We start from the raw sequence: 13,463 nt of genomic DNA, 5'->3' as shown, positions 1-13,463 counted from the left end.
TCGCCTTCTACCGAGCTCGCAATTCATTTTTGTGATATGAACTCAAAACCCTCATTTTTGAATCTTTAATACTGCCCAGTGATTCCTTAATCGCGATCGCGGAAACAGACTCGCGATCGCAAAGCTCAACTTTGCTACACCAAAAGTTAACTCTACGCGAACGCGTAAGACTCCACGTGAACCTGATGCTCTAATCCTCACACTTACGCAATCGTGAACAACCTAACGCGTTCGCGATGATCAAAGCGCGTGGCCTAGCTTAGTCCACTTAACACTACGGGAACACGACCTTGGCTATGAGTTCACAAAGCACCACCTCACACCACTACGCATTCACATGCCCCTGTCAGCAAATGCGAAGAAAAAATTCATCCTCTCGACCAACTAGCTTATGCTATCGTGGGCGATCGCGTATAAGGAAACCAGAACTCAAACACCAGAAAACTTCAGCAACCTCCTAAGTCCAAAAATCGATCCATAGGGCATCCGAAACACACCTGAGGCCCCCAGGACCTCAACCAAACATACCAACCCAATCCTAAACACCATACGAACTTAGTCGAGCCCTCAAATCATATCAAACAATGCTAAAATCACGAATCGCCCTCCAATTTAAACTTAAAGAACTTGAAACCTCAAAATTCTACAGCAGATGCCAAAACCTATCAAACCACGTCCAGATGGCCTCAAATTTTGTACACAAGTCATATTTAACATTACGGACCTTCTCCAACTTCCGGAATCGGATTACTACCTGGATATCAAAAATTCCACTACCGGTCCAAAACTCCAAAAATTCAACTTTCGCCATTTCAAGCCTAAATAAGCTACGGACCTCCAAAACACAATCCGGAAATGCCCCTAAGCCCAAAATCTCCTAACGGAGATAATGGGATTGACAAAACTCCATTCCAGAGTTGTCTTCACACAGTTCTGACAGCGATCTAAATCCTAAGACTTAAGCTTCTGTTTAGGGACTAAATGTTCCAAATTACTCCAAAAACAAAAACAAAACCTCCCGGCAAGTCACAATAGCAGAAATGGATATAAGGGAAACATGTAATAGGGTATCAGGGCTCTAACTCTCAAAACAACCGGCCGGGTCATTACATCCTCCCCTCTTAAAATAATCGTTCGTCCTCGAATGATCATAGAGACATACCTGAAGTGGTGAAGAGATGAGGATAAGGGTTGCGCATATCCTGTTTGGTCTCCCAAGTCTCCTCCTCGATCGGTTGGCCCCGCTACTAAACCTTTACTGATGCAATATTCTTTGACCTCAACTTTCGAACCTGCCTGTCCAAAATAGCCACTGGATCCTCAATCAGATAGATCCTTATCCAACTAAACTGAGCTGAAATCCAATACGTGAGACGGATCGGCATGATACCTCCGGAGCATCGAAACATGAAATACCGGGTGGACTCCTACAAGGCTGGGAGGTAAGGCAAACTCATAAGTAACCTCCCTGCCTCGCCACAACACCTCAAAGGGTCCAATAAACCTTGGGCTCAACTTTCTCTTCTTCCTGAACCTCATAACACCCTCCATAGGCGAAACCCGGAGCAAGACCTGCTCTCAAACCATGAATGCCACATCACGAACCTTTCGATCTGCATAACTATTCTATCTGGATTGGGATGTGCGAAGTCTATCCTGAATCACCTTAACCTTCTCCAAGGCATCCTGAACCAAGTTTGTGCCCAATAATCTAGCCTAGCCCGACTCAAACCAACCCACTGGGGACCGACACCACCTACCATACAGAGCCTCATATGTTGCCATCCGAATGCTAGACTGATAACTATTGTTGTAGGCAAACTCCGCAAGTGGCAAGAACTGATCCCAAGAACCTCCAAACTCCATCACACACGTACAAGCATATTCTCAATAATCTGAATAGTGTACTCGAACTGTCCGTCTGTCTAAGGGTAAAATGATGTGCTCTACTCCACCTGAGTACCCAACTCATGTTGTACTGCTCTCCAGAATCGTGATGTAAACTGTGTACCCCAGTTAGATATGATAGATACCGGCACACCATGAAGTCTAAAAATCTCACGGATATAAACTTGAGCTAGCTGCTCGGAAGAATATGTAGTCATTATAGGAAGGAAGTGACCTGACTTGGTTAGCCTATCCACAATCACCCAAACTGTATCAAACTTCTGCTAAGTCCTTGGGAGCCCAACAATGAAATCCATAGTGATTCGCTCCTATTTCCACTCTGAAATCTCTAACTTCTGAAGCAATCCACCTAGTCGTTGGTGCTCATACTTCATCTGCTGGCAATTTAGACATCAGGAAACATATTCCACTATGTCTTTATTCATGCTACGCCACCAATAATGCTTCCTCAAGTCCTGATACAACTTCGTGGCACCCGGATGAATGGAGTATCGTGAGCTGTGAGCCTCCTGAAGAATCAACTCATGCAAACCATCCACACATAGCCTGCCTTGCATCCTTGATGCACCATCATCCCCAATAGTGACCTCCCTAGCATCACCGTGTTGGACCGTGTCCTTAAGGACAAGCAGATGGGGGTCATCATACTGACGCTCCCTGATACGATCATAAAAAGAAGACCAAGAGACCACACAAGCCAATACTCGACTCGGCTAAGAAATATCCAATCTCACAAACTGGCTTGCTAAGTCCTGCACATCCAACACTATGGGCCTCTCTGCTGTTGGTAGATATGCTAAACTTCCCAAGCTCTATTCCCGGTGACTCAAAGCATCGGCTACCACATTGGCCTTCCTAGGGTGGTACAAAATGGTGATGTCATAATCCTTAAGCAGCTCTAACCACCTCCTTTGACACAAATTAAGATCCTTCTGCTTGAACAGATGTTGCAAACTCCAGTGATCAGTGTAGATCTCACAAGGAATACCATACAAATAGTACCTCCAAATCGTCAAGGCATGAACAATAGCTGCTAGCTCGAGGTCGTAGACAGGATAGTTATTTTGATACACCTTCAACTGTCTAGACACGTAGGCAATCACCGTACGATCCTGCATCAACACCGCACTGAGACCAACTCATGACGCATCACAATAAACAATATAAGACCCTGAACCTGAAGGCAATGCCAATAATGGGGCGGTAGTCAAAGTTGTCTCGAGCTTTTGGAAGTACTCCTCACACTCTTCCGTCCACCTAAATAGAGCACTCTTCTATGTCAGCCTGGTCATGGGTACTGCAATAGATGACAATCCCTCAACAAATCGACGGTAATACCCCGCCAAACCAAGAAAGCTTCAGATCTCTGTAGCTGAAGATGGTTTGGGCCAACTCTACACTACTTCCACTTTTTTCAGATCCACCTTAATCCCTTCACTCGACACCACGTGGTCCAAAAATGCCATGGAATCTAACCAAAACTCCCATTTTGAGAACATTGCAAATAACTTCTTTTCTCTCAAAGTCTGAAGCACTGTTCTCAGGTGCTACTTATGATCTTCCCGACTTCGGGAGTACACCAGAATGTCGTCAATAAAGATGGTGATGAATGAGTCAAGATAAGGCCGAAATACACTGTGCATCAAATGCATAAATGCTACTGGGGCATTGGTTAGCCCAAATGACATCACAAGGAACTCGTAATGACCATATTGAATCCTGAAAGTAGCCTTCAAGATATCTGGCTCCCGAATCTTCAACTGATGATAACCTGAATGCAAGTCAATCTTGAAAAACACTTTGGCACCCTGTAACTGATCAAATAAGTCATCAATACGAGGCAAATGATACATGTTCTTCACTGTGACTTTGTTTACTTGCAATAATCAATGCACATACGCATAGAACCATTCTTTTTCTTCACAAACAAGACAGGAGCACCCCAAGGTGACACACTGGGCCAAATGAAGCCCTTATCAAGCAATTCTTGTAACTATCCCTTCAACTCAGGAGGGGTCATACGATAAGGAGGAATAGAGATGGGCTAAGTGCTCGGCAACAAATCAATGCCAAAATCAATATCTCTATCGGGCAGAAGTCCCGGAAGATCAACTAGGAATACATCAGGGAAATCCCTCATTACTAGGACTGACTCAATTGTAGGGGTATCAATACTGACATGTCTCACATAAGCAAGATACACATCATACCCCTTCTCAACCATTCGTTGAGCTTTAAGAAATGATATAACTCTACTAGAAGTGTAATATAAGGTACCCCTCCACTCTAATCACGGTAAACCTGGCATAGTCAGCGTTGCGGTCTTGGCGTGACAATCAAGAATAGCATAATGGAGCGACAACCAGTCCATGCCCAAGATAATATCAAAATCTACCAGGCTGAGCAGTAATAAATTGGCTCTAGTCTCCAAACCACTAATAACAATCAAACACGATTGATATACGCGGTCCATAACAAGAGAATATCCCACCGGAGTAGACACATAAATAGGGGAACTCAAAGAATCCCGAGATACGCCCAAATACGGGGAAAAATAAGATGACATATAAGAATAAGTGAATTCTGGATCGAATAGAACTGATACATCTCTATAACAGACCGGAACAATACATGTAATGATAGAATCAGAAGAAACGGCCTCTGTACGAGCAGGAAGGGAATAGTATCTGGTATGGCCTCCCCCTCTAAGGCAATCTCTACCTCCCCAACCTCCACCTCGAGCTAGCTGAGCAGGTGGAGTGGCAACTGGTGCTGTAATCATAGCCTGGGGACCATGTGGAGCACGCTGTGGCTGAGAAATCTGTGGAACCCCTCCTAAGTCTGGAGCAATCCCTTACTATATAGAGAGTGTCTCCACACTTAAAACAAGCTCTAGGAGGACGTGGCTGCTATGGCTAGCTCAGGCCAAGTCTGTTGGACTGACCGCTAAAAGCACCTCGCGCAGGAGGCGCACTAGATACTGGAGGTGAATAATAAGGCTCCTAAGGTCTAGGATAAGCTGGAATACCACTAGCAGCTAGAAGAGCTGAATGAACGTGGCGACTCACATAGCCCTTACCATGACGAACTGTAGTTGGGGCACGGGCACTAGAATAATGGCTAGAATCTCAAGACCTTTTGGCCTCTCTCTCCTCCCTATCCCTATCAAGCATGCCCTCCACTTTCCTAGCAATACTCGCAACCTGCTAATACAAAATATCCATCCCGAGCCATGCTAGTCCGGGTGCTGGGGTGGAGTCTCTCAATAAACTGACGGACCCTCTTTCGAACTGTAGAAACCAAGGCCGGTTCATGTCTAGCCAACTCACTGAAATAGATTGCATACTCTGAAATAGTCATAGCACCCTGGTGCAACTTCTCAACTCCGCATGCCATGCGTCCATGAGGCTCTGGGAACATACTCTCTCAAAAACATATCCGAGAATTGAGTCCATGTAAGGGAAGTTGCCTCAGCTGGACTGTCTAACTCATAAGTACGCCACCACTGATAGGCTACTCCTCGAAGCTAAAAAATAGTGAAAGAAACCCCGCCCAACTCTGCTATGCCCATAGTATGAAGGATACAGTGGCACTCTTCTAGAAATCCCTGAGCATCCTCTGACGCTAGACCACTAAATGTAGGATGGTCGTACTTTTTGTACCTCTCGAGCCTACGCTCCTCCCCCTCCTCTGAAACTATTGCCCTACCCTCGGGCTGAAGTAGGGCTATAGGTGGTACCGATATAACCTCTGAAATCTGATCAACCTGAACCCGCTGCTCTAGGGTACGGGCGGTGGGAGTCTGTGCTCCTCCCTCGGCCTGAGAAGTGGCTGGAGCAAGGGGAATCAACTCTACCTGTGCTATAGTACCAAACATGCTCAGGAACTGTGCAAGGGTCTCCTGAAGAGTTGGTATAATAGTAGTAGGCACCTTAGGTTTCTACGCTTCGGCAAGAGCCACTGGTGGCTCCTCTGTAGCAGCTCGCTCGGATGCTCTGGCTGCACTACGTGGGCGTCCTCGGCCTCAACCCTGGCCCGGCCTTGGGCGGCTCTAGCAAGGGGTGTGGGTGCCTGGTCATCTCCAAATGTATGTGTCCTCACCATATGTGAGAGAATAGAAGACAAAAGTTAAGAGTTTCGAAGTCAACAAATTCGCACGACAAAGAATCAAAAGAAGTGAAATTTTTACTAACAGTTCCATGGCCTTTCGAAGATAAGTACAGACGTCTCCCAACTGATCCGCGAGACTCTAATAAATCGGCTTGTGACTCACGACTCCTATAGACCTAGAGCTCGATACCAACTATCACGAGCCAAGTTCTCCCTCCGTAAACCATTGTGACGACACCTACTCTCTATGACTATGTAAGCCTAACATTTGCGAAAAATGAAACAAAATCATAAAAGCTAACAACCAACATGTAAATTTAAATAAGAAATTAAGATGCCGCTCGGCATGTGCAATAATCACTCTCGAAATGTACATAAACTCTCCCAAAACCCAGAATACCGTAAGTCACAAGCTATAGAAAGAAAACACTATTTCTATACTCCATAGTCTAACAAAAAGGAAATACAAGAAGTGTTTGACATGGAAGAGTAGATAGGGACTCCGAGGTATGCGGACGCGGCAGATATACCTTGAAGTCTCTACATCTGTCTCGCCTTACTGATAATGCGGCTGATAAGCGGTACCTGGATCAGTACACGAAAAACATGTGCAGGGAAGAGTATGACTACACCACAACGGTACCCTATAAGTGCCAAGCCTAACCTCGGTCGAGTTGTAACGAGGTCAGGTCAGGCCCTACTGATATATATACACAATAAAGCAAGGCAGAATGAAATATTACAGTAAAATAAAGACTGAAATCTAATAAGAATGAAATCACAAAAGATAACAGCTCAGTACACAGAGATAACAACAGGGATCTCCCGAGATATCGTCTCATAGTCCCAAACATAAATGTGTAGAAGGATCTCTCGGAATACCGTTCCATAGTCCCAAAGTAAATATGTAGTGCAGGTGGATCTCCCTGAATACCGTTTCCCAAAGTAACTATGCAGTGCAGGGGGATCTCTCGAAATACTGTTCCGTAGTCCAAAAGTAAATATGCAGCTCAAACGATAGAAATACAACTACGACACGAAATCCTACAATTTAGACGAAGTACAAGTCACGGAAGAAGCAGTAAATCTACTAAGCATGATGCACATAGTTCAGATAAGCAATTAAGACACGTGGACATGTTGTTCTAAACTAAAAAGGATAATTACATATGCTAGTGTAGATCAATTAAAGGGAAACATGTATTTTACTTAATGAAAATGGAGTTTTACAACAAATAACCCATGTACGCACTCGTCATCTCACGTACACGACGCTCATATATAAAAAACAATACCAAATCCTTAGGGGAGTTACCCCACACAAGGTTAGGCAAGCCACTTACCTCGAACCAAGCTCAATCAATCCGTAACAATGCTCTTTCCATGAATATCTTGCTCCGGATGGCCCAAATCTAGCCAAATCAATTACATAACGTAAATATAACTACAAGAAACTAATCTAGCTAATGAAATCAAGGCTAAAGCAAGAAATTAAAAAATCACCCTAAAAGGCCTCCCCATACCCATGTCTTGGAATCGGGTAAAAGTCACAAATTATGAATACCCATTCACTCACGAGTTTAACCATACCAAATTTACTCAAATCTGATACCAAAATCTCGATCAAAACCCCAAAATTCGGCCTAAGAACGTTTCTCAAATTTTCCACCCCAAATTACTAATTAAATGGTGGAATTGAAGATATAATCATGGAATTTGACCAAAATTATATAGGAATCATATACCCCAAACATCCATGCAAAAATCTCTCCAAAAATCGCCTTCTACCGAGCTCCCAATTCAATTTTGTGATATGAACTCAAAACCCTCATTTTTGAAACCTTAATACTACCCATTGATTCCTTAATCGCGATCGTGGAAATAGCCTCGTGATCGCGAGGCTCAACTTTGCTGCACCAGATGTTAACTTTATTCGAACGCAAAAGACACCACGTGAATGTGATGCTCTGACTCTCACACTTACACGATCACGAATGCGAAGAATAAATTTGTAACGACCCGCCCGTTCGTTTTTCCTTCTAGAACCCCATTCCCTAAAATAAAACTTCCCATGCCTGCTTTAGCTAATTTTCAACTTGCGGGGACGGTTGGTTCGAGATTTGGAAGAGTTTGGAGTGAAATATGGCCATTTGATTCCTTAGAATTTTCTTAAAAGACTAAGTTTGACTTTGATCAACATTTTAAGTAAATGGACCCGGATTCGTAATTTGACGGTCCCGGAGGGTCCGTGGAAAAATATGGGACTTGGGCGTATGCCCGGAATCGAATTCCGAGGTCCCTAACCCGAGTAATGAATTTTTATTAGAAATTGTTAATCTGAAGTTTTAAGGATTTAAAGAAACTAATTAATGATTGATTTCATAGGTATCGGGCTCGTATGTTGGTTCCGAAGCCCGGTATAGGTCTGAAATATCATTAAAGGCTTGCCTGTAAAATTTGGAGTCAATCCGAGTAGTTTAAGGGCGTCTTGGCCCGTTAGAGGAAAATTAAGAACTTGAAGTTCATAAGTTTGATTCATTTGGTTTTAGGTGGTGATTCCTAGATTTAGCATTGTTTCGGGTGTTCCCAAGGTTCGAGTAGTTCCGTCTCGGGATTTTAGACTTATCGGTGTGTTCGACCGGGGTTCGGGAGCCCCGAGCGTCAATCGGACGAGGCTCGAGTGAAGTGGAAATTTTTGAGAAGAGCTGAAGCTGCTGCTTCTATCATAACTGCACCTGCGGTTGGTGGACCGCAGGTGCGAGACCGTAGAAGCGGTCCTTTCATCATAGATAAGGCCCAGGGTAGGCCAGGCTAGGAACTGCAGAAGCGGCTCCGCAGATGCGGCCCAGGCCAGGCCAGGCCAGGAACCGTAGAAGCGGCTCCTAAGCCGCAGAAGCAGATCCGCAGATGTGGCCTCAAGACCATAAGAGCAGTCCCAGCCATTTTAGCCCCTTTTGCAGATGCGGTCCTCTTCTCGCAGATGCGGGACCGCAGATGCGGAAATTGTTGAGGCAGTGTGGTTCATTTAATACGGGTTCTAAGTCATTTTTATCACTTTTTCACTCTTCCATTGGCGATTTTAGAGCTTTTGAGAGAAGATCTTCACCTAACATCTTGAGGTAAGTGTGTTCTACCTATTTCTAGTTTAATGATTTTGTCTTGGTTAGATTAAACAATAGTATTAAGGTGAAATCATGGGGTTAGAGCAAAAACCTAGGGTTTTAGTAAAAGTTAGATTTAACCACGAAATTTGCTATGGAATATATTAGAAATCATATATTATCGATCCTTAGGTTATGGAAGGCAACTTCCTTCAAAAAATTTCGGGATCCGGGCACGTGGGTCTGGGGTCGGATTTTAGGAAACTTGTGTTAAAGGTTGGAAAATTGCTTAAATAGCTAGAATTCGATCTTGTGAACCTATATTGATTAGTTCTTACCTCATTTAACTAGTTTGGGATCGTTCGGCTTCGAATTGAGGGCTTTGACTCGTTGTTGGTATTGGAAGTGCACTTTGGAGCGAGGTGAGTCTCCTTTCTAACCTTGTAACAGGGAATTGTCCCCATAGGTGTAATAATGGAATTAATTGCTATTATATGCAAGGGCTACGTACGCACTAGGTGACGAGAGTCCGTGCGTAGCTACTACTATGTTAAGTCCGGGTAGTTTAGGACCCAAAAGCATGCTCTACGTGATATTCTTGTAACTTGATGATAAATTCAGATTCGTATAAATGATTTTGATTAAGGTAAATGAGACTAGTGGAGGAACTTTATCCTGTTTGTTTTTTTTAAAAGAGAATTTGGATATTCCTGTGAATAACTACCCCTCCGATATATATATATTATTGTCTGCTTGTTGATGAGCTTATTTATATTTTACCGCGTCGCACATGTGATTCGCGAGCGGGGGAACAGATGCATCTATGGTTCGAGCCGTTCAACCCTCGGCAGTGCACACTTTACTTTTATGTTGGATCGGGCCGTATGTCCCTCGGTGTTATTTGCGCATGCTTTACTTAGTATTTCTCGGCGACCTGAACTTTATGTATGCCTTGAAAATGTAAATGGATACCATGACATTATTTGGAAAAAGAACTGTTACTCATTGCCATAAAACGTTAATAAATTGTGCTATCTATGCTTATTATAAATTCTTCTCATATTATTTGACCCTAGTAAGTATCAAGTCGACCTCTCGTATCTACTTCTCCGAGATTAGACAGGATACTTACGTGGTACATATTGTTTATGTACTCATACTACAACTTTTGTACTTAATTGTACAGTATCTGAGGCAGGTGTATCTGGCTATCAGTTTGGTGCGCACCCCTGAGTGGACTCGAGACTTGTACGGTGAGCTGCTTCCCTCCCATGCCGTTCAGCAGCCCGAAGAAGTTTTTCTTACGTATTTTTGCTGTCTATTTTGTTTCGAACAGTAGGATAGTGTAATTCTTTTGTATATTCTACTAGTTGCCCACAGCTTGTGACACACCATGTCTTGGAACACACATTAGTAGACTGTATCATTTTGGAGTTGTATGATTATTATGACTGTATTAATCATTTCTGATTTTTATTTCAACTTAAAGAGTTATTTCAACTATTTTCGGGTAAACGTAAATGAAAGTTTATTTAGTATTTTCCGCGTTGGCCGGCCCATCAGTGGTGTTGGGCGCCATCATGACCTATTATGGAAATGGGTCGTGACAACATGGTATCAGAGTACTAGGTTCACGTAGGTCTCACAAGTCATAGGCAACCCTAATAGAGTCTTGTAGATCGGTATATAGACGTCCGTATTTATCTTCGAGAGGCTATAGGGTATTAGGAAAACTACTCTTTATTCATTTCCTATCGTGCAGTGGTTGGTATACTAAATTTCCCTCTTCTATTCTCTCATAGATGGTGAGGACACACACGGCTGATGTTCCGGACCCAGGCGGAGCTGCTCCCCCGTTGCTAGAGGCAGAGGCCGAGGGAGGGCACCGGCCCGTGGTAGGGGACGAGGGCATCCCAGAGCTATTCTAGTAGTACCACCAGCAGATCCTACGGGAGATCCTATTATCGAGGAGCAGGGCAAGGTGCCCGCAGCTGAGCCTACCCCGACAGACTTTATGACAGCACCGGGATCCCAGGAGGTCATGGGCCGTATGCTACGGTTCATGGATTCTATGACTCATGTTGGCTTATTTCCAGCAGATCCGGCTACATTACCAGCGGGAGGGGGAGCACAGACCCCTACTGCTCAGGCTCTCAGTTACGCAACTGTAGTGTATCAGACTCTAGGTGCACTACCCTCAGATGGGGCTCAGCCAGTTGCTGTTGTGGCACCCCAGCCCGGGCCAACTGCAGATGGCGATCCGCAGAATTTATTGGATAGATGGACTAGGCTTCACCCTCCTATCTTTGGGGGTGAGCGACATAAGGATTCCCAGGACATCATTGACAGGTGCAGGGACAAACTGCACAACATGAGGATATTGGAGTCGCATGGAGTTGACTTCACTACTTTTCAGCTGGAGGGCAGGGCCCGTAGGTGGTGGCAGTCCTATGTTCTTGGTAGGCTAGCAGGTTCTCCTCCCCTCACTTGGGGTCAGTTCACACAGTTATTCTTGGATAGGTACATTTCGCCCTCTGAGGGGGAAGAGCTGCGGTATCAGTTTGAGCATCTTGAGTAGGGTCAGATGTCGGTGACCGATTATGAGGCGAGGTTCTCTGAGTTGTCTTGCCATGCACTCACGATACTTCCCACAGATGCAGAGAGAGTGCGAAGGTTCATTGCGGGGTTACACCTTACTATTCGAGCTGTCATGGCCCGAGAGGTGGAGATAGGTACTGAGTATTAGCTAGTGGTAGAGATTGCTCACAGGATTGAGGGTATCGCCAGAGGGGTAGAGAGCAGATGCAGCAGGATAAGAGGGCTAGATTTCGGAAGAGTTCAGAGGTGCCCTAGCTAGGGGTAGAGGTCACTTTGGGAGGGGTCAGCCCAGCAGACCTCCTTATTCAGCACCATCACCCCCTCCTAGAGGTGCTCCAGTGAGGCCTTATTTTAGTGCGATGCCGGAGAGTTCTTACCGCCTATCAGCTATTCAGGGTTCCTCCGGTGGGTATTCTGGTTATCATGGTTCTTCCAGTGCTCACTTCAGTGCCATGCTAGAGAGTTTATATCGCCCCCCAGCCATCCAGGGTTCTTCTAGTGGGTATTTGGGTCAGCAAGCTCAAACTTCAGGGCAGCAGGCTATGGTACCAAGGGTATGCTACGGGTGTGGAGATCTAGGTCACATGAAGAGGACCTACCCCAAACTTTGGGGCAAGGCAGTGTAGCAGGGTCAGTAGCCTATAACTTCAGCACCAGCCGCCCCGCCACCTAGAGTGGAGGGCAGGCTGGTAGGGGCCGTCCTAGAGGTGGAAGCCAAGAAGGGAGAGATCAGCCAACTATTGTTCAGTCAGGTGGAGGCCAGCCAACCGATGCTCCAGCCAGATTCTACGCCCTTCCGGCCAGGCCAGATGCATTGGCCTTAGATGCCGTCATCATAGGTATTATCTCCATCGGCGGTAGAGATGCTTCGATATTATTCAACCCAGGGTCTACTTAAACATATATATCATCTCTGTTTGCTCATTTTCTGGTTATTTCTCATGAGCCTTTGGGCACTCCTGTTCATGTGTCCACTCTTGTGGGTGATTCTATGGTTGTGGATCGGATCTACCGGTCCTGTGTGGTCACATTATGTGGTTTCGAGACTAGAGCAGATCTCTTGTCACTTGATATGATCGATTTTGAGGTCGTCCTAGGCATGGATTGGTTATCTCCATATCATGCCGTCCAAGATTGCCATGCCAAGACTGTTTCACTAGTGATGCTAGGGTTGTCGAGGTTGGAGTGGAAGGGGTCCACAGTTTATACACCTAGTCGGGTTATTTCCTTCCTTAAGGCTAGGCATATGGTCGAGAAGGGGTGTTTGGCTTATCTAGCTTATGTTCGGGACACCACCGTAGAGTCTCCTATGATTGATTCAGTTCCAGTAGTTCGGGAGTTTGCCGATGTGTTTCCTTCTGATCTTCCGGGTATGCCACCAGATCGTGATATTGATTTGGCTCCAGGCACCCATCCTATATCTATTCCACCGTACCGTATGGCTCCTAAAGAGTTGAAAGTGTTAAAGGAGCAGCTTGAGGAGTTGTTGGCGAAGGGGTTTGTTAGGCCCAGTGTATCACCTTGGGTTGCACTGGTGTTATTTGTGAAGAAGAAGGATGGGACTATGCGGATGTGCATTGGTTACCGCCAGTTGAACAAAGTCACCATCAATAACAAGAATCTGTTGCCTCGTATCGATGATTTGTTTGACCAGTTATAGGGTGCTAGGGTGTTCTCTAAGATAGACTTGAGGTTAGGGTACCATCAGCTGAAGATTCAGGACTCAAATGTTCCGAAGACTGCATT

This window comes from Nicotiana sylvestris, chromosome 5, assembly GCF_000393655.2.
Source record: "Nicotiana sylvestris chromosome 5, ASM39365v2, whole genome shotgun sequence".
Lineage (NCBI taxonomy): Eukaryota > Viridiplantae > Streptophyta > Magnoliopsida > Solanales > Solanaceae > Nicotiana > Nicotiana sylvestris.
This window is presented reverse-complemented; position numbering follows the sequence as displayed.